Source organism: Callithrix jacchus, chromosome 7, assembly GCF_049354715.1.
Source record: "Callithrix jacchus isolate 240 chromosome 7, calJac240_pri, whole genome shotgun sequence".
In the NCBI taxonomy this organism is placed as follows: Eukaryota; Metazoa; Chordata; class Mammalia; order Primates; family Cebidae; genus Callithrix; species Callithrix jacchus.
Genome location: NC_133508.1, coordinates 30,117,733 through 30,139,238, shown reverse-complemented (window position 1 = coordinate 30,139,238; position 21,506 = coordinate 30,117,733). Strand labels below are relative to the sequence as shown.

The 21,506-nt window shown below is 43.2% G+C and overlaps 1 protein-coding gene and 1 long non-coding RNA gene across 6 annotated transcripts in view; one reads left to right on the top strand and one right to left on the bottom strand.

Annotated features, from left to right (window-relative positions):
• JCAD (junctional cadherin 5 associated) overlaps nucleotides 1–21,506 on the top strand; it is a 106,242-nt gene that overhangs the window by 31,426 nt on the left and 53,310 nt on the right. The window contains exons 2-4 of one of the 5 annotated variants that reach the window (XM_078329740.1): nucleotides 9,439–9,520; nucleotides 13,809–14,267; nucleotides 20,407–20,524. The exons of 3 other annotated variants lie outside the window; for them this stretch is intronic. The gene's annotated coding sequence lies outside the window, so the exon portion shown is untranslated. The remainder of the gene's footprint in view (nucleotides 1–9,438; nucleotides 9,521–13,808; nucleotides 14,268–20,406; nucleotides 20,525–21,506) is intronic. One more of the 5 variants, XM_078329739.1, reaches the window with a different exon arrangement.
• On the bottom strand, nucleotides 6,086–20,798 carry LOC128932559 (uncharacterized). The gene is made up of 3 exons (XR_008482517.2): nucleotides 20,699–20,798; nucleotides 12,207–12,328; nucleotides 6,086–6,450 (listed from the first exon to the last, which is right to left on the bottom strand). It is a non-coding gene; the product is annotated as an uncharacterized LOC128932559 (long non-coding RNA).

The window sequence follows — 21,506 nt, the reverse complement described above, 5'->3', positions numbered from 1 at the left end:
GGTATACAAAGAACTCTGCTGTCTCTGTTGAGTAGGACAGGACATCCACCAGTCTATTTGTTTACCTTGAGAACTGTCTGTGGTCATGCAACATGTTTAAAGATCTTTTATCAAAACATTTTACTTAGTAGATCCACATGAAAATACACATACAGAAAATCTGACGTGAGTGACTATTTGTAAAACCATTCCTTTAGAAAACGACTGCTTAGTATTTGATGGAGGTGGTAGAAAGGATAAAGGAGAGAAGACCTGACTCCAGCTTCTACTCCGACTCTAAATCATCGTCTGACCTTGGATAAATCATTGCATCATCTCTAGTGATGTCTAAGGGTTTCTCTGGTTCCAGAAATCTCTCCTTCTATAAAAGTGGAGATTATTTTTTCCTTCTTCTCATTAAGAAAATAAATAAAAGATTCCACAAATATCGACAAGAAAACTATGTGTATTTGGAAAATCCTGGAAACTTGCACCATTTAATTCCAAATCAATTGTATCATTTTTTTTCTTTTTTTTTTTTTTTTGGATGGAGTCTCACTCTGTCACCAGGCTAGAGTACAGTGGCGAGATCTCTCTGCAACCTCCACCTCCTAGGTTCAAGTGATTCTCCTGCCTCAGCCTCCCAAGTAGCTTGGACTACAGATGTGCCCACTACGCCCAGCCTGTCACCATGCTCAGCCAATTTTTTTTTTTTGAGACAGAGTTTCAGTCTTGTTCCCCAGGCTGGAGTGCAATGGCATGATCTTGGCTCACCACACCCTCCACCTTCCGGATTCAAGGGATTCTTCTGCCTCAGCCTCCCAAGTAGCTGGGATTATAGGCATGTGCCACCACGCCTGGCTAATTTTGTATTTTTAGTAGAAATGGGGTTTCACTATGTTGGCCAGGCTGTTCTCGAATTCCCAACCTCCAGGTGATCCGCTCGCCTCAGCTTCCCAAAGTGCTGGGATTACAGGTGTGAGCAACTGCACCTGGCCTAATTTTTGTATTTTTAGTAGAGACTGGGTTTTATCATGTTGGCCAGGATGTTCTCAATCTCTTGGCCTGATGATCAGCCCACCGTGGCCTCCCCAAGTGCTGGGATAACAGGCCTGAGTCACTGCACCTTTTAAAATACACTTTCGATTAGGTTTTGTGTCGTTTGCTTAGTGAATCATATGAATTTGTATTTATTTTATTTTTTGCAGTTTGTGAGTTGTCATAGTTTTTCCATGCCAAATTTTTTTTACAAAATAATCCATAACCTAAGGTATTAGATTAAGTGAGAGCTTTTCTTAGCACTACCTGAGAACTAACTCTTATTTTTCATCCTACAGGAAGCTGGATTTGACAGCTAATGGATCTGTTTTGTTCTAAAACTACCATCTGTTCCAAGGCACTTTTTAAGGTTTTAGTCATCACCATTATGTGTAAGATATAAATATATATTCATAATAATTCATTTCAAGGAAAAGGTAAAAGCACATATTTAAACAAATATAGCTTAGACATAAAAGATATAATTAAACAAATGTAGCTCAGTTTAAATTTCAGCAAATAAGAAAATTTAATGTAACCATTGACCCTCTAGCTATAAACACATTTGATATCTCTAAATGCTAAAAGAGGTTCTTAGTGCAAGAGAATTGTAGCCGATACTGGAGGTAATAATACTACACACAGCTTCCAAACAAGTGTCTACCAAATCCAGGAGCTGCTATGCAGCAGATGGGAGTGATCCCTTTAGGAGCAGCTCTCAGGGACATGGGTTTCTTTTCTAGACAGGGCCATGTTGGTACTGCTGCTGATACTCACTGGCATTTAAATCTTGGGCTCAGGAGGCCAGGTATAGAGGCTCACACCTGTAGTCGCAGCACTTTGGTAGGCTGAGGTGACTGGATCACTTAAGGCCAAGAGTTCAAGACCAGCCTGGCCAACATGGTGAAACCCCATCTCTACTAAAAATACAAAAATCAGCCAGGCATCATGGCATGTGCCTGTAGACCCAGCTACTCAGGAGGCTGAGGCACAATAATTGCTTGAACCAGGGAGGCGGAGATTGCAGTGAGCAGAGAATTTGCCACTGCACTCCAGCCTGGGCAACAGAGCAAGACTTTGTCTCAAAAATAAAAATAAAAATAAATCTTGGGCTTAGATTCAGCTCTATGCCTTCACTTACCCAACTTGTTTGTTCAACCCTTCTTCCAATCCTGTCATTCAATTAAGTATTCCAAGATAAACTGACCAAGATAGTTCAAACTGGGTTTTTGCCCTTTGCAACCAAAGAAATTCCAGATGACTATAACATATCAAAATATAGCTAACCCCTTTCTGTTCCTTTATTTTTCATGCTCTAGCCAATCTGTTAAACTAGTCCGTGGTACAAATTCACTAGGTGTCAATAATGTCTTATCCCTTCCAGGTAATACAGATGGCTTTTAAGCTTAACCTCAGGAGATACTTGCCTTCATCTGGGGAACCCCAGGTGGTCAGTACTAAGGATATTTGGGTAGAGAAAAGATATATTCCATTGTTCTTTAGTGATTTTGGTATAAGTACGCCTGATGCAAGTCTAAAATAGAGCTGCTTTGGTGAGAAGAGAGAATCTGCTTTCCTCTTTCCCTAAACTGAGAAACAAGTCATAGACGATTCCAGTGTCCTATGCGAAAGAGGCTTTGGGGTCATCTGAGTAGCAGAGAGCATGGACAAGAAGATGCCGTTTGACCATAAGAAGGCAGCTCTCATAAAGCATGCAGCACATGCAGGCCTGCAGTTTAATGCTGGGGGATAGCTCCTGGACTTGGGTTGAACAGGGGCACAGGAGTGGATAATAAAGGGACCATTCCAGAGGAAGAAGTGGCCTGTAGAAAGGCTGATGGGGCAGGGGGCCTGGGTCAGTGGCCTGCAGGTGAGACTGGGGGCTGACTGGGGGTGAGTGGATGAATCATGAGGTTGGGAACTTAAAGTTAGGAAGCATGTGATACAAGCATTTGAATTTGACAGTGGATTGACCATAGGTTTGTCAACAGAAAAATGTCATAATCAAAATGAGATTTATGTCAGATTGCTCTCTAGGCTGTGTAGGAAATCTAAGTCAGTAGAGTAAGGCCAACAGAAGAGCCCCAGCATGAGACTATTGCCAAAATTGCAGGAATATATTGGAAGGGATGGGTCAAGAGGATGCAAACACAGGACTCAGCAATGACTCACTATTGGGGAAAGAGAGAGAAGGGTGGGAGAGAAGTTGACTCAAAGCCATGAACCTCAAAAACTGAGAGGAGAGTTGTCTCAGTGCTGCTGTTTGAAGATGGGAAGGAGGGAACAGGCAGTAAGAGAATCCAACACTAAATATTTAAGAAAAAAGATGCAAATGGTGAAACCTGGTAGTTCTTCTAAGATGAGAATTCCAAAAGGGAAAAGGAGCTTGTAATCCTCACCCCACCCCACTTACTGACTATTCAACCAAACCACTGGTCAGGAAGAGAATTGAGCCTACCTGTCCTGCCTCTAGGAAACATCTAAACTATTCAACTCAGGTAGCTCAGTAAGGAAACTATTTTATAGGTTTTTTTTCTGCCAAGAGACTTATATAGACATTCTTTATCATTCTTGCTGTCTCTATAGGAAGAGAAGTTGTTTGGAAAATTAAGTAAATGATGAATAATGATGATTAGGAACAATCGGAAAAGCAAGTGAGGCCTGACCTAAATTCGTTTTGTGACATATTCTCATGATCTGCAGAAACCATTCGAAGTTTTAGGCAAGAGAGAAAAATGTGAAGTCCAACTGTTTGGCCTTCATAAGTGTAGAGTAAGGTATGAATGTTATCAGACCCATCAATTATAGTTGTGATACACAGTCTCTGACTGACCCAAGAAATTCTCTTGTCCACTGCCTTCTATTCTTTAATAGGAGAGGCCATGTTGTGTGTCATGTGACTGAGCCCCCTCAGCTGATTGGAACCTGGTAAATCAGCTGACCCAAGGGCAGCCAATCCATGACCAGGAACCAGGAAGAGGTTTGCAAAGAAGCTCTGCCTAGTCAGGTGATTTTATATATATATATATATACATATATATATATATAAATCCTGCATATATATATGTATTTTTTTTTTTAATTGTACTTTAGGTTCTGGGGCACATGTGCAGATCATGCAGGATTGTTGCATAGGTATATACATGGCAATGTGGTTTGCTGCCTCCATCCGCCCCCCCCCTCACCTATATCTGGCAAAAGTAGACCAATCAAATTATTTCTCTTGGAAATTTTTATTCATAAAACTCAAAAGAGGCCGGGTGTGGTGGCTCATGCCTGTAATCTCAGCACTTTGGGAGGCCAAGGTAGGCAGATTACTTGAGGTCACCAGCCTGGCCAACATGGTGAAACTCCATCTCTACTAAAAATACAAAATCAGCCGGGTGTGGTGATGCATGCCTGTAATCCCAGCTATTCGGGAGGCTGAGGCAGGAGAATTGCTTGAACTGGGAAGGTGAGACAGAGGTTGTGGTGAGCTGAGAAAACACCATTGCACTGTAGTCTGGTCAATAAGAGCGAAAATCCATCTCAAAAGAAAAAAAAACCCTCTAAAGAGTCCATCTGAAAAAGTAACATCTCCATCACTTCAATTACCTTTTTGGTCTCTCTTGCCAGTTCACCAGAAGCCCCAGTGATGATTACTATTCTTGACTTAACTAACAAGTTCAGCTAGATTGCTAGGCTGGCATTACCAGCAGAGGTGAGTTTCCCTGCTGTTGACTGGAATAGTCTCAATAAAGTCTGTGCTCTAAAGCCTAGAGCCAGATTTGTGGGACACTTACCTACCTACCTTCACTACTCTTATTTCCTCTATGTCCACAAATCAAGTAAAGCCTCAGCTTCAAGGGAACCCAAATAAGACCAGTGTGCCACATGCCCTTCTTTTACTGGTGTGTACTTGAGAATGCCAGCCACAACCTTTCTCTCCTGAATGGTGCCAGCATCAGTCCCAGAATCAGGGGCACCAACCTCCTAACTGTCATCAGAGGTGTACCTGCCGCAGCTCACATACATCTACTTCTAAAAAGGAGCATACGGTTGTCCTGTGACTTTTCTTGTAGTAGTGTAAAGGGGGCCTGTTGCCATTAGCTGATCATTAGAGGAGCGACTTGTTCAAGATCCAGCTCTTTCCATCACAGGTATATAATTTCATGGTATCGCTGTCAGATCAGAGTATCATTGTTATCCTCAAAACCAGTCAGCCCCACAATGGCCGCTTTTGTCCGGCCATTCAGCCATCAGAGCGGCTACTTCAACTACTTTCACAGGCCTGATGGGTGAATTGCCTGCTTTGCACTAAATGGCAGTTCTCTGATGCTGGTGTATCAAAGAAAAAGAAAGCAAGAAAGAAAAGGAAAAACCCTTCATCGTGCCCCAGAGAGAGTGCAAAGTGTCTTTCTCGATTCAGCAGTTTGCCTTCCTTCAATTCCAATCAGTCTCTCTGTACCGTGTGGTGTGACAGTGACAGGGTGAAATCCCTGCTGAGCAGCTCTGAGATCTGTGAAGAAATGGGCTTCATACACACATTGTTTGGTTGACCAAGAGAAGCTACTGGAATTTCAGAGGAAAAGCCATAACTATCTTTAGTGACTGAATTAGAAAAAGTATGGAATGCAAATCCAAACTACATGAGATACCACTTCCTACCCATTAGGATGGCTGTGTATAAAACAAAACACAACAACAAATGTTGGCAGGAATGTGGAGAAATTGGAGCCCTCCCTTCACTGTTGGTGGGAATGTGAAATGGTGCAGTCCTTATGGAAAACAGTTTGCCAGTCTCTCAAAAAGTTTAACGTAGAATTGGCATCTGATCCAGCCATTTTACCTCTAGGTATATATCCCAAAGAACTGAAAATAGTGATGCAAACAGATATTTTTGCAGTGTGCATGGCAGCATTATTCACAATAGCCAAAGGTGGAAAAAAATTCATGTCCATGGATAAATATCATATATGTACCACTGAATATTATTCAGCCTTCCAAAGGAGTGAAATTCTCTGTGTTGCAACAGGAATGAACCTTGAAAACATGCTAAGAGAAATAAGCCAGACATAAAATGAGAAATACTGTATGATACCACTTGTCTGAGGTATATTTGTAGACAGAAAATACAGTAGAGGTTATCAGGGGCTGAAGGGAATGAGGAGTTATTGTTTAATGAATACAGTTTCTGTTCGGGATGATAGAAAGTTCTGGAAATGAAGAGGTGATGGTCATACAACACCCATCAATGTACTTAATGCCACTGAAACGTATACTTTAAATGGTTAAACAAAAGTATAGAAAGGTCAGGTGTGGTGGCACACACCTGTGGTCCCAGCTACTAAGGAGGCTGAGGCAGGAGGATCGCTTGAACCCGGGAGGTGGAGGCTGCAGTGAGCCAAGATCACACCACTGCACTCCAGCCTGGGCAACAGCACGAGATTCCATCTTTAAAAAAAAAAAAAATAGAAAGGTCAATTCTATTTGATTCTATTTGCTGAATTATTTGCCAACAGCTTAGGTGTCTCTATTCCCTATACCATCTTCTGGCCAGGGGTTTGTAAATATGTAACCTTGCACCCAAGAAGACTAGACACTCAGCCTCTGTGAAGCCGGTTTCACTGACACTGTGACTCTGGGAGGCAGGTTTCATTGGGCCGTCCAGGTTGCCTTACAAAGGCATTAATATACTCTGTAATTCAGTCTTTATCCCTTTTTCCATGTTCAATCAGATATGTGTCCATTTTTCTGCCTTCCCTTCTGGGCAAGTTAGTTCTGTTGGGGAATATGCCTTCTCCCCTCCCTGAAAATTCCTTTTAAAATGAGTAAGCAATTCAGCCCTCCTAGCTGGATCGCACAAGCTTGGAGTATGTCTTTTGTTTCTTTCTACCCTTGACAAGTGTGATGGCTTTGCTCTCAGGCTGACTTTCATTCCTGTGAAGTTGAAGGTAACAGGCTGTCTGTTGGTCCCATCACAGCTGAGTTTTAATTTAGACTCTAATGGATAGCAATGCGCTATACTCACGTGTTCGTATATGTTGTTCTAGCTGCATATAGATAATCCTTCCTAATTTCACCCCCAATTAAAAAGCGGGTAGCCAAACGGCCCTGGGACACCACCTCTTTCTGAAAAGGGAAGCCCTGTTTCTATATCCGGCTGAGCGTGACCCACAGTCTTGGGGATTAAGACACTGAAAATCTTGAGGGATAATCCTAGTTCAAAGAAATATAAAATAAAATAAAAGACAATGAAAATCAGTTTCACCTGTGGTTTCTACAATCAGCAAACACCTGTACATTGTGACTATTTTGATCAAACAAAAACCTTAATGTTCTAAAAACAAACTGTCAGATTTCTGTATTGGTACTAAATGCTCAAAAAGTCCCTGTTGGTTGGACACGGTGGCTCATGCCTGTAATCCCAGCACTTTGGGAAGCTGAGGTGGGTCGCCTGAGGTCAGGCATTTGAGACCAGCCTGGCCAACATGGTGAAACCCTGTCTTTACTAAGAATACAAAAAAAAAATAATAATAATAATTAGGTGTGGTAGCAGGCGCCTGTAATCCCAGCTGCTTGGGAGGCTGAGGCAGAAGAATCGCTTGAAGCTGCGTAGTGGAGGTTGCAGTGAGCCCAGATCGTGCCATTTCACTCCAGCCTAGGCAACAAGAGTAAGACTCTGCCGCAGAAAAAAAAAGATCCCTGTTTGAACCGTATTTATAAGTTGGAAGTAAAACCGCATATGCCTCAGGAAGCATCAAGCTAACTCCATTTGTCATATGTTGGTCTAGATGACGCAGAACAAATGACAATGCTGGGAACTAGCGCTATAATACAGTGAGGATATGCCAGTGTCAAGCTGTGAGCACACAGAGTAGACCCAAATGCATGGGACCTCTTTGCTTTTTGCCCTAATTCTTCCGAGGGACTTCTTCCTCCTTTCCCAGATATTAGCAAAAGAAGAACAACCCGCCCTCATTTCAAATGCATTTTTCCCCTTCCAGCTCACATCACATTTTTCTAGTGCGCTGCTCCAGAATCTGACAGCATGGATTCTGACAGGTTGGCATCTGCTGGTGTTTGATGTTTGGCATTTCTGATGTGACATTGGCTTCATTTTATGCAAGAATTTGTATTCGTCGTGCGTGTAGCTTCCCATGGTGGGTTAAGATAGGGAAGGGCTTTGGATTGAAATCTAACAGTGGAAGGAAACGGTGGGTACACTAGCTCCTTAGCTGACTGTTAGCCCATTTATTAAACAGCAATTATCTGGTATCATTGGTACCCGTGTGAATATTACATCAATTGGGCCATTCCACAGAGTTGGAATAATGCTGCATGAAATATCACGACACCTACAGGTTTAAAGAGAAGAGCATGTTGCTCCTAATGAACCCAGCTAAACACATGTTGGAAGCGTTGTGTAAGCTTATATGGCATTCACTTCTTCATAACCTCAGAGGGAGATAGGATTGTACTGGATCCTCCATCCCTAAAGCTCATTTACTCTCTGGAGAGTAGGACAACCCCAACCCGTTTCGTTCTGATTCCAAGGCCTTTTACTTTGTAGAAGAATAAGATGTTTCCTAGATGTCCATGTATATTTCTAGATTGTGGAATCAGAATTTAAACAAAATAATTAAACCCTTCAAAAACAAGTCTGGCCTGGTATGCTGGCTCGTGCCTGTTATCCCAACACTTTGGGAGGCTAAAACAGGAGGATCACTTCAGACCAGGAGTTGAAGACCAGCCTGGACAATACAGTGAGACCCTGCCTATACAAAAATTTAAAAATTAGTCATACATGGCAGTATGCATCCGTAGTTTCAGCAAATCTGAAAGGTTAGGCAGGAGGATTGCTTGAGCAAGGCTGCAGTGAGCTAAGATGGTGCCATCGCAGTCCAGCCTGGGTGACGGAGGGAGACCCTGTCTTTTATAAAAAGAGAAAAACAGGAGTATAATATGGGGGATGGAGAGGAGGTATTCCTTCCTATATGAGAAAGCAGTCCTGTGTGGGATGAGACACAGGCCTCACAGTCTCCTCCACCACTATCCACCTCTGAGGATTGTAACCACATCTTCCAGACCCTTTCTGAATTCTCCTTTCGTCTACAGGCATACCACACTGAACACACTGGATTGCCTCTGAATTCCCCTCCCATGAGGGGACTGCGGGCAGCTGGAGGTGAGCACAGCTGCAGGTCCTGTTCTCTGCCTGGAAGTTCACATTGCCTGTTTAGGTGGCTGCAGAGCTGAGCACATCAGCACTACCCTACCCATGACCCCTGATCTATGAGAGGAGATATAGTCAGCTTGGGAACAAATGGAAGCCAGGCCCAGATAGCCAGGTTGGCTGAGGATTTGGCTCAAGGTACACAGAGAGTACTTGAAGTCACTGCAACTTTCAGTGAGTTTATAACACAGTCCCATTCCTCTCAGCTCAGCCGGTTGTCTGCTTGGCACCCTCCAGTTAAACGTGGAAGAAGTGGTGAAAGGAACTGAAGTGACGTCTTAGCCACAGGTACAATGTGTGTCAATATCCAGTGGAGAGATGTAAATGTATCCTGTATGCCTCAAAGAATGCTCTCAATTTACTATCAGGGGCTATTTTGTCCACAGCATTTTTGCCAAGATTTCCAACACCGAGACTACTAAACTATAAACGCCAGCTTTTACTGCCCTCTTCACACACAGGTGTCACACACACACATATGCACACACACACACACTCGCAGCCATGTGCTCAGATTAAGCTCACATTTCCTATTACATAAGAATCTTCTCATTAAAGTGTTATCTCACAACCTTGTGCTATCTGGGTTCCCTGGCAGAATGGAAGCAGCTCTAAATAGCCTGCCTTTTAGGAAATCTTAACTAAACACTTTATATGATTTCCATAGTTTTAAGAAGTCTAAATGCTTTGTTTTAACCTGAAAATTCACATACTATTTGCAATACTATGAAGGAAGGAAGGAAGGAAGGAAGGAAGGAAGGAAGGAAGGAAGGAAGGAAGGAAGGAAGGAAGGAAAAAAGAAAGTTTTTGCAAGTTTTTAATGGCAAGACATCTGATAACAACCATTACAAAAAAACTATTAAGACTGGAAATGTCATACTCTGATTCTATGAAATTATAAGTCAGTAAATTTATGGATCATTTGAAAAGAAAAAGAAGTAGAGTTTGGCTCTTATTGGTTAAGAAGCTAGAGGTAGGGTCCAGAAATCTTAAACAATTTCTTTTTCTTTTTCTTTTTTTCTTTTTGAGACCAAGTCTCACTCTGTCACCCAGGCTGGAGTGCAGTGGCACGATCTCAGCTCACTGCAACCTCTGCCTCCCAGGTGCAAGTGATTCTCCTGCCTCAGCCTCTGAATAGCTGGCATGACGGGTACCTGCCATCATGCCTGGCTAATTTTTATATTTTTGGTAGAGACGGGATACCACTATGTTGGTCAGGCTGATTTCTAGGTCCTGACCTACTGCCCACCTCAGTCTCCTGAAGAGCTGGGATTACAGGTGTGAGCCACCGCACTGAGCCACAATTTCTTTAAGTGTAATGTGCACCAAAGTTTGAGAGCCATGAGGCATGACCTAACATTTCCCTTCACGGGGACAGGTTCTCTTAGGAACACCTGGTCACTCTCCCTGTGGATCTCATGAACTACAAAGCAATTGATGGCCCCATTTGGGAAGCTGAATGTATTCATGGTAAAGTGCTTCCCAATTCCCCTGTTTATCAAGAGGTGACTTAACCCGGAAGAGGAATAATTATGTAGGCTTTAGGGTCAGACAGATTTGGGTTGGATCTCCATGCCGCCATTCATTGTGTGTCTCCAGGCTAATGACCTCATGTCTCTGAGCCTCAGGTCCTTATATGATAATGATCCACAGTCTGGTTATGAGAATTAAATTAGATACTTCGTGAAACCGTTTAGTACAGGGTCAATATTCTATAAACATTAACTGTTTTTATGCTGCATCCTCCATGAAGTTCTCATGAAAATGAATGAGAGAGATGCAAAGCACCTGGACCATCGTGGCATTCTACAAGCAGGAGGTGGCTTCCATTTCTGGGGACTAAATAGAACTAATGAGCAGCTCCCTCATTTGCTGAGAACCAGGGGAGGACACTATTTCTATATTCATTTACTTTTTGTGGGAAAAATATTACAGAGATGGAAGGTGATTAAGAAATTTTGGAAGGACCATTTCATTTAGCCTTTACAATGGAAAGGATAGCAAGATAATAGTTTGTTTGTTTCTTTCCTTCCTTCCTTCCTTCCTTCCCACCCTCTGTCCCTCTCTCTCCTCCCTTTCTCCCTCTCTCCCTTCCCTCCTTCCCTCTCTCCCTCCTTCCCTTCTTCCTTTCCTTCACTCCTTTCTTCTCTCCTTCCAAGACTCATCACAGGAAAAAATGGGTCTACTATCTGATGCATCTGGGGTTGTTTGTTTGAGCTCCTTCCTTCCTTCCTTCCTTCGTTCCTTCCTTCCTTCCTTTTTTCCCTCTCTCCCTCCCTCCCTCCTTCCCTTCTTCTTTCCTTCTAGAATATTATTGCAAATAGTATGTGCCTTTTCAGCGTTTATAAAAGAGCATTTAGACTTAAAACTACTGAAACACTATGAAGTGTTCAGTCAAGATTTCCTGAGGTTGGTACTATAATCTCAGGTGAACAAAGGCTATTGGGTGAACAGAGCTTATAATATTAACCTCTGTTCACCTGCCTTCATGAAGAAGAGGAGTATATTCTGCTTTTCCAAAGCAATAATATGTTAGTGTTGGAATTCCTTTTTATTGTGTTCAGATCAATCTAGTTAGTGTTTCAAATCTACATGTGCAAAACTTGTCCTTTAACTTTTATTTCTTTATTTGTTTTTGAGACAGAGTCTCTCACTCTGTCTCTCAGGCTGGAGTTCAGTGGCACAATCTCGGCTCCCTGCAACCTCTGCCTCCTGGGTTCAAGTGATTCTCCTGTCTCAGCCTCCAGAGTAGCTAGGCTAATTTTTGTATTTTTAGTAGAGACAGGGTTTCACCATATTGTCCAGTGTGGTCTTGAACTCCTGACCTCAGTTGATCTGCCCACCTCGGCCTCCCAAGGTGCTGGGATTACAGCTGTGAGCCACCACACCTGGCCTTAACTTTTAAATATATTTTCTTATACATAGTGATTAACCCCTTAAAACTGTACATTACATGGCTTGAAATCAAATTTACCATCCTACAATGGCTTCGACATTAGAAGATTTTTGTCCTCAGAGTCCTCGGTCTGTCACCATTTCCAGAGGTTTCCTACATGCCAGGGCATCTCTGATACTACAGTTCACTGGGAAGGAGAGCTGGGAAAAGTAAAAAGAGCAATAATGATAATATTAGAACTATTTGTCATGTGAGGTCACAGCAAAGAATTAGAAGAACTAGGAGATGTTCTTCTACATTTTATTAATACTTTAGGCTGGGGCGTGTTGGCTCATGCCTGTAATATCAGCACTTTGGGAGGCAGAGACGGATGGATTGCTTGAGGCTAGGAGTTTGAGACTAGCCTGGCTAACATGGTGAAACCCCCTCTCTACTAAAAACACAAAAATTAGCCATGTGTGGTGGTGCATGCCTGTAATCCCAGCTACTCAGGAGGTTGAGGGAGGAGAATGGCTTCAACCTGGGAGGCAGAGGTTGCAGTGAGCTGAGATTGCGCCACTGCACTCCAGCCTGGGCAACAGAGTGGGATTCTGTCTCAAAAATAAAAATAAAAAATAAACCACTGTATTAATACTTTAATATATAAAATCCACCATAACCCGACACTTAGATGTGTCTACTGATGAACAGGTCCCTGGTCAATAAATAGCTCCTGATCCCCAAATAAGGTAGTGCTCCCTGAAATAGGTATTGCTTTTGTTTCTGAATAGCATCTGTCCCAAGCTGTATTAAACTATCGTTCTAGCATATGCCATAGCCAGAGGGGAAAAAGCCAGGGTGGATTTAATGCTACATCTGTGACCAGTTAGTTATAGCAACCTCCAGGTATTTCGTGGTTTCAGCAAAAGTTCTAATACACATTCCAGGCATCCAGAACTATATGGAAGGCTGTAAAAGGATGCGGAGAAATAATTCATACATCCACTCATTTGAGAAAGCTACAAAGTGCATGTAGTTCCCTGCTGACTGGAAAGCAGTGCTCACTTCATTCATTCACAAGGAAGTTGCTGTGGGTACCCACGCAAGGATATTGACTCTAGGGATGACATGTGCAGATGACACGGGACATCCTGCTGGATCTTATCAGCGCTGACTGGGAAAAATGCACTGAATTATCAGGGCAGGGAGTAGGGGCTGCGGGAAAGGAAACATTTCAACAGTTACCAGGGCCTCAGAGACACTGACCAATTGTTCCAGCTAGATAAGACACTGGCTTCGGACTTTCACAGTTGTTTTCCAACTGCGGCTGATAAGCTGACTTTCATTTGATTTATTTTCTTTTCTCAGACTCATATTTCACGTTTATGGGTGGCCTTCCTACAAACCACTAATTATCCTCTATAGTCGCTCTTATTTGCATGATTTGATTTGCTTTAGAAGTTTTGCTTTTTGTGGGATTAAACAAAACTCACAACTAGCACGCCATCTGCTTGATATACACATCGTTCAGGTCCATAAGAGACTAACCAAGGAGAGTTTTGGGATGGTTAGCTGGGTTTAAGTTAGAACACAGAAAAAGCAAAAATAAAACTCCCAACAGATTTAAAACAAATTGATAAAGAATCCAAGAGAGCCTAGACATGTTCTAACCGCTCTGGCTATTTTCTTTTCTTCGGACAGGGTTTCTCTCTGTTGCCCAGGCTGGAGTGCATTGGTGCAATCACAGCTCACTGCAACTTTGACTTTCTGGGCTAAAGTGATCCTCGTGCCTCAGCCTCTTGAGTAGCTGGGACTGTAGGCACATGCCACCACACATGGCTAATGATTTTGTAAATTTTCTGTAGAGATGGGGTCTTGCTATGTTGCCCAGGCTTGTCTCGAACTCCTGGGCTCAAGCAGTCCTCCTCCCTCATCTTCCCAAAGTGTTGGGATGATGCCATGAGCCACTGCGCCCGACGGTTCTGGTCATTTTGCTTCTTCCCTTGGCCACTCCCAGCCCTCAGCTAATGCTTTGGCCCCCACTCCTATGGTGAAGATTCTCCACCCAGGATTTCCACAATGTGAGCTGAAGCAACCATTTCCACTTCAGAGACATTCAGCAATTCTATTCAACAGACAGGGGTCATCTACTGTCCAAAGGTATGGTGGTGCTAGGCTGTGGTCAGCAAAGAAACTGATTTGTGCCTGGGTCATAATTTATAAAGGTGACTAAGTGATGTCTGAGAGGCCAGTGCTATTGAGAGCAAAGATTAAAGTTACTCACAGTTGGCCTATAAACAGGAGACACCTTAGGCCACGCAGGGCCTGGGGGAAGCACCAGTGCTGGTCAGCAGGCAGAAAGAAGGGAGAAGGCCTCAGCCACAGCCATTACTGGGATTCTCACAGGAAAGGTAAGAAGAGGCAAGGGAAAGAGCTTGGGGCTGGCCGGTTGGAATAACTCCAGTGGCCTTTGGGACACAGCCCCAGTTGTCTGGGACCTGGCCCTGGGTTGATTTCAGGCTGGGAAAATACTGGCTTGCTGAGAGAGTGAGATAAGGAGATAGTTGAGAGAGCAGGCTCTGGATCACGGGGGAGGTGTCAGCAACCTTGGCTGGTAGTTTGGCCTGGTGATTAATGAAGGCCAAATAAACCAACTAAGAAAACACAGTTAGGATCGGGAGGAAGAGTGTCTTCTACCAGGAATGCGGAATCCAGTAGCTGAACCAAGTATCATCCAGGCAAATCCAGGATATACTCTGATAAATGCGGTATCGCACCAGCAGCTTCATTGTGTGATAGGAGTTTGAGGGAGGCAGGCAAATAATGAAATGGAAAGTTTTCTTCCATTATTGTAAGAATGTAATCTTTCAAAAGGATTTACATTCTTTTTTTTTTTTTTTTTTTTGAGACAGAGTTTTGCTCTTTTGCCCATGCTGGAGTGCAATGGTGCGATCTCAGCTCACTACAACCTCTGCTTACTGGGTTCAATCGATTCTCCTGCCTCAGCCTCCCAAGTAGCTGGGATTCTAGGTCCCCACCACCAAGCCAAGCTAATTTTTTGTATTTTCAGTAGAGACAGGATTTTGCCATGTTGGCCAGGCTGGTCTTGAACTCCTGACCTCAGGTGATCCACCTGCCTCGGCTTCCCAAACTGATAGGATTACAGGTGTGAACCACCACACCCAGCCATACATCCTGTCTTACACTTAACTAGAAGAATCACTGTCATACACTGCCTAATAGTTCAGCCAACCATGAACCACATCTGCAATGGTGGTCCCAGAACATTCCAAGCCTCCCCCTGGCTACAGTTTATAAAATTCTTTGCCAAATTCATAAGGAAACCCCTTGAGCGGTGGTGGGTGGCCTCCAGATAACACCAGTGGCTGTCAGGGATCTCACTGGTATGGAGGGATGCCAATGGGGCTTCCAGCAGATAGGGTGTGGCCAGCAGCAGAGTGGTCCAGACGTGGGCACCCTCCGGGTTGCCTCTCCCACCATTCCACACCAGCTAACCAAGAATGAATCAAAACCAACTCAAGCATTTTTTAACCCCATATGATATTTTGTTTTTAAAATGGGAAAGAGGCCGGGCTCGGCCTATTATACTGTATTTTTACTGTATAGATAATTTTTTTACTGTATAATAATTTTACAGATGATTATACTGTATTTTTACTGTACCTTTTCTATGCCTAGGTACACAAATAGTACTGTGTTACAATTGTGTGCAGCATTGAGTAGAGTCACTTCTGCACAATTTGCAGCCTAGGAGCAATAAGCTACAGCATGTAGCCGAGGTGTGTAGTAGGCTACACCACCTAGGTTTGTGTAAGTGCACTTTAGGATGTTTGCACAACAATGAAATTGCCTGACAACGCAATTCTCAGAACATATCGTTGTCATTAAGTGATGTATGACTGTAACTTAAAAATCATACAGTGACACTAATCAGTGTCACCCTTTTGTACATGGAAAGACGTAAGTCAAGGTGTAACCTAGTGCCTGGCACATGAGAAACGTGAAATTAAAGGTAGTTCTTGGCTGATCACAGTGGCTCACACCTGTAATCCAGCACTTTGGGAGGCCAAAGTGGGTGAATCGCCTGAGGTCAGGAGTTGAAGACCAGCCTGGTCTCAAACCAAAAATACAAAAAGTTAGCCGGGCCTGGTGGTGCATGCCTGTAGTCCCAGCTAGTAGGGAGGCTGAGGCAGGAGGACCACTTGAACCTGGGAGGTGGAGGTTGCAGTGAGCTGAGATCACACCACTGCACTCCAGCCTGGACAACAGAGCAAGACCCTGTCTCAAAAAAAAAAAAAAAAAAAAGGTAATTCTCATCTCTCCCTTCCACTTTGATGTCATTTTTGTATTGCTAACCATCGCTGACTTAATAAAAGCCTGATACACCATTCTCTCCCATAATGGAGGCATTCTTTTTACAACTAATGTGATTCACAGTTATTCTCATAGTTCTTTTTTTTTTTTTTTTTTTTTTTGAGAGAAGGTCTTGCTGTGTTGCCCAGGTTGGAGTGCAGTGGTGTGATCAGGGCTCACTGCAGCCTTGAACTTACAGGCTTAAGCAATTCTCCCACCTCAGCCTCCTGAGTAACTGGAACCATAGGCATGTACCACTGGCTATTTATTTTTATTTTTAATTTCTTGGAAATAGGGTCTCACTCTGTTGCCCAGGCTGGAGTGCAGTGATGCCATCTTGGCTCACTGCAACCTCTGCCTCCTGGGTTCGAGTGATTCTTGTGCCTCAGCTTCCCGAGTAGCTGCGACTACAAGCACATTTTTTTTAGTAGAGACAGAATTTCACCATGTTGGCCAGGCTGGTCTCAAACTCCTGACCTCAAATGATTTGCCTGCCTTGGCCTCTCACAGTGCTGGGATTGCAGGTGTGAGCCACTGAGCCCAGCCTATTTCCCATTTTAAAAACAAAACATCATATAGGGTTAAAAAATGCTTGAGTTAGTTTTGATTCATTCTTGGTTAGCTGGTGTGGATTGGTGGGAGAGGCAGCCCGGGGGATGCCCACATCTGGACCACTCTGCTGCTGGCCACACCCTGTCTGCTGGAAGCCCCATTGGCATCCCTCCATACCAATGAGATCCCTGACAGCCACTGGCGTTATCTGGAGGCCACCACTGCTCAAGGGGTTTCCTTAAGAAATTGGCAAAGAATTTTATAAACTGCAGCCAGGGGGAGGCTTGGAATGTTCTGTCTGCCACTAGTAAACAGCAGCTCTTTGCTATAGTGAGTGTGACAGAGAAGTTATTTTCCATTAATATGTGGCTTTATGTGAGAACAAGCTGGCACCAAGTGAGTAAGCAATTAGAAATGGTTTTTCTCATGAAGGAAATGTGCAGATTCCATCTCCTCACTCTGAAGGTATGCGATTGAAAAACTGTTTGTCACTCTCTTCTCGGTCCCCAGCATAGCAGGGTTTGTTTCAGTTAGAGTCAAATCTTCTAAGCCAACAGTAAACATGTAACGCATTTGATTTGTGAAGGACGTTGCTATGTGACTCTCCATCATCACACAATGCTGTCCACAGCTGCTGTCTTTGCACTGTGTAGTATGTGCCAGTCAATCCATTCCTCTCTTGACACACACCGTGTCTGTTTATGGTGCTTCATCCCTGCTTCTCATACTTTACCATGTGTGAGAATCACCTGGGCACTTTCTTAGAGTATGCATTCCAGGATCTCAATGGTAGAACTTAAAAATTCAGATAGCATTGGTTTGATGAGGTCCAGGAATCTGGCCTTTAGTCAACTCTCCCTCCCCAAGTTGATCTGGGTGTAGGTGGTCCATGGAGGAGACTTTGAGAAATAGATTTCTAGTTCTTGGTTAAAAATAATTACGTAGGGCTGGGCATGGTGGCTCACGCCTCTAATCCCAGCACTTTGGGAGGCCAAGGTGGGAGCTTTGCTTGAGCCCAGGAGTTGTTTTCAAGCAACACAGGGAAAACCCGTCTCTACAAAAGATAGACAAATTAGATGGGCATAGTAGTGTGTGTCTATAGTCTCAGTTACTTGGGAGGCTGAGGAAGATGGCTGGAGCCCAGGAGGTCAAGGCTGCAGTGAGCTGTGATCATGCCATTGCCCTTCAGCTTCAATGACAGAGTGAGAGCTCATCTCAAAAATAAAACAAAATAAAACATATGTATATACATTTTCAAGGTCCATGTGATAATTTCATAAATTGATATAATCAAACTAGGGTAATAGGAACATGCATCACCTTAAATATTTATCTTTTCTTTATGCTAGGGACATTCAAAGTATTCTTTTCTAGCTATTTTGAAATAACAACTGCTTAATGTTTACTATAGACACCCTACTGATGTATCAAATGCCAGGTCTTCTTTCTTCTAAGTGCATATTTGTACCCGTTAATCAGCTTCTGTTTATTCAGTCCCAGCCTTCCTGGCCTCTGCTACCCACCAATCTACTCTCACAAGATCCTTGCCAGTTTCCATGTAACCACCACTGCCTGACTTTCTAAAACAAGTCAGTGAGAGAAACTTCCAGATTTTATTGAGAATGTGGGTATTTTTGGTCAATGGGTACAAAGTTTCATTTAGGAGGAATAAATTCTGGTGTCTTATCACAGAGAAGGGTAACTGTACCTAACAAGTGTATTGTGTATTTCAAAATTGATAGCTGAGATGTCCAAGGTCAAGGGGCTGCATCAGGTAAGAGGTTTCTTGCAGGTGGGAGCTCTGCAGAGTCAACCCCAAGGTGGTATAGGGCATCACATGGTGAGGGGCTGAGCGTGCTCATGTGCCAGCTCACATCTCTCTTCCACTTCTTATAAAGCTACCAGCTCCCCACCATGATAACCCATTAATCCGCTAACCCACTAATCTATCAATCCATAAATAGATTAATGCATTCATGAGGGCAGAACTTTCATGATCCAATGATCTCTTAAAGATCTAATCTCTCAGCTGGGCGCAGTTGCTCACGCCTATAATCCCAGCAGTTTGGGAGGCCAAGGCGTGTGGACCATGAGGTCCGGAGTTTGAAACCAGCCTGGCCAACATGGGGAAACCCCATCTCTACTAAAAACACAAAAATTTGCTGGGTGTGGTGGTGCTCGCCTATAATCCCAGTTACTTGGGAGGCTGAGGCAGGAGAATCACTTGAATCCTGGAGGTGGAGCTGGCAGTGAGCCAAGATTGAGACACTGTCCTCCAGCCTGGGCTACAGAGCAAGAGTCCATCTCAGAAAAAAAAAAAAAATGATCCCATCTCCTAACACTCCATATTGGGGATTCAGTTTCAACATGAGTTTTGCAGGGAACAAATATTCAAACTACAGCAGATGGATATGCTAAACACCCTGATTTAATTATTGCACAATGTATGCATATATCAAAACATCACACTGTACCCCATAAATATGTACAATTATTATGTGTCAATGCAGACAACAAATTAATGTTTTACAAAAAGCATTAATCTTTTAAAAAATGAGAACTGGTAGTGTCTTTACAGACTAAAAAAAAAAAATCAATATCTAAATCAGCTAAAGGAAACCTTATAATCAGCAGAGAAGGGCCCTAAAGTAGAAAGGGAGGAGGGTTATTCTAGATGTTTGAACAGGCAGTAAGTTAGAGAAACAAGGTCTTGGCTTTTTTTTTCCTTAAGCAGGCTGTTAAGCATTATTTCTCCAGTTACTGCACATCTGCCCAATGACTCAATAATCCAAGTTCCTTCCTGAGTCTGTGAAATCCCTTCTCTGGGACTCAAGAAAGGCGGGGACATTGGGCATCCGGGGCTGGACCCTGGCACATGCTCCCAGGGCTGTGCCAGACTTCTAACAGCAACATGCTAAATGTTGTTTTCAAATTGTAGTTTGTACTTTACATCTCATAAGTGATAGGAATGTTTTTCCTCTGTTTTTATCTCTTAGGATTAAGTAGGTGGAAGCCAGGGACCCAAACTGCAGGAAAGTGGGAGTGGGTTGGGATTAGTGGATTAGGTTAGGCTGGTTTCTCTCATTTCTTGTCCACCGTCCCTTGTCCATGTACTGGTGACTGGTAGGGAAACTGACCCAGTAGATTTTCCTCACTACCTTTGTCTTTATTATCATCTTACATTTATAATTAATCATCTGCTCATACTCATGCATGTTTTCAACCTTACTCTCTGGTAGGCTTTGGCTCTGTGGCCCCACCCAAATCTCACCTTAGGTTGTAATAGTCGTTATGCATTGTGGGAGGGATCCAGTGGGAGCTAATTGAATCATGGGGGCGGGTTTTTCTCCTGCTGTTCTCATGACACCTGCAGGTTTTATAAAGGGGAGTTCTCCTGTACATGCCCTCCTGCTAGCTGCCATGTAAGATGTGCTTTTGCTTCTCCTTTGCCCTCTGCCACGATTGTGAGGCCTCCCCAGCCATGTGGAAAGGTGAGTCCCTTAAACCTCTTTCCTTTAGAAATTACCTGGATTCAGGTGTGTGTTTATTAGCAGCATGAGAACAGACTATTACACCCTCTTTTCTCTTTGTTAATTCTATTCCCAGAGCTTTAGAAAAACTTTCCACCTTTCTGCTTGCCCCTCTCCACACATTCACAGCCTCACCATCATCTTCTCTCCCCATCTTTTCATTCTGCTTCTTCGTTTGAAATGGCCTTAGTCATGCCAGGAAAACATTAGAGCAGGGTGAGGAATACATCAGAACTGAGGAAAGAGGGAAGACAAACATTTTGGAATGAGCATGTTAGGATAAAGAGCCAGGGTCAAGAAACCACAAGCATCTTGAAATTGTGAAGTCATCTTCTCTAGAATCGTCCGTATTTCAATCCCATTACCTTCCCTTAATTGAATCTGCCTTTGCCAGCCTTTCTGCTAAAATACAATTTCTTATTAAACTTGATTTGGTTTGGTTTAGCTTAGTCCCTAGCATTGAATCAGCGTTGTTTTCTCATTTACTGCAACTCTCCTCTGCTTTATTGCAACTCTGCAGCACTTAGGTACATTGTAAAACTTCCATGTCGTTGACCCAGAAACGCAACAATATGACATTGTTCTATGAGGAAACACATCCTAATCCCAATTCACTGGCCAATAAATGTTCTAGTGGGAATATTTGGCTCCCCAGGTGTCTGCACCATGATGGGTACACAGAGGTGCTTCACCCCAGCCAAAAGTTATTTCACTGAGTTGGCAAATTGGGGAGAAACAGGAATTCTATAAGTCATTGAAGCAATCTATCATTGAACAGTGCTTTTTTGACAAGAGGTAATATCACTGCTGTTAATAACTGTGACTCTCAGAAAAACCACACACACACACACACACACACACACCTTCTGCATTTCCTTTCCTTTTTGATCTTTTAAATTTTATGGAATTCTATTTCCCCAGCCTTTGTGTCTCTCCCTAGCCA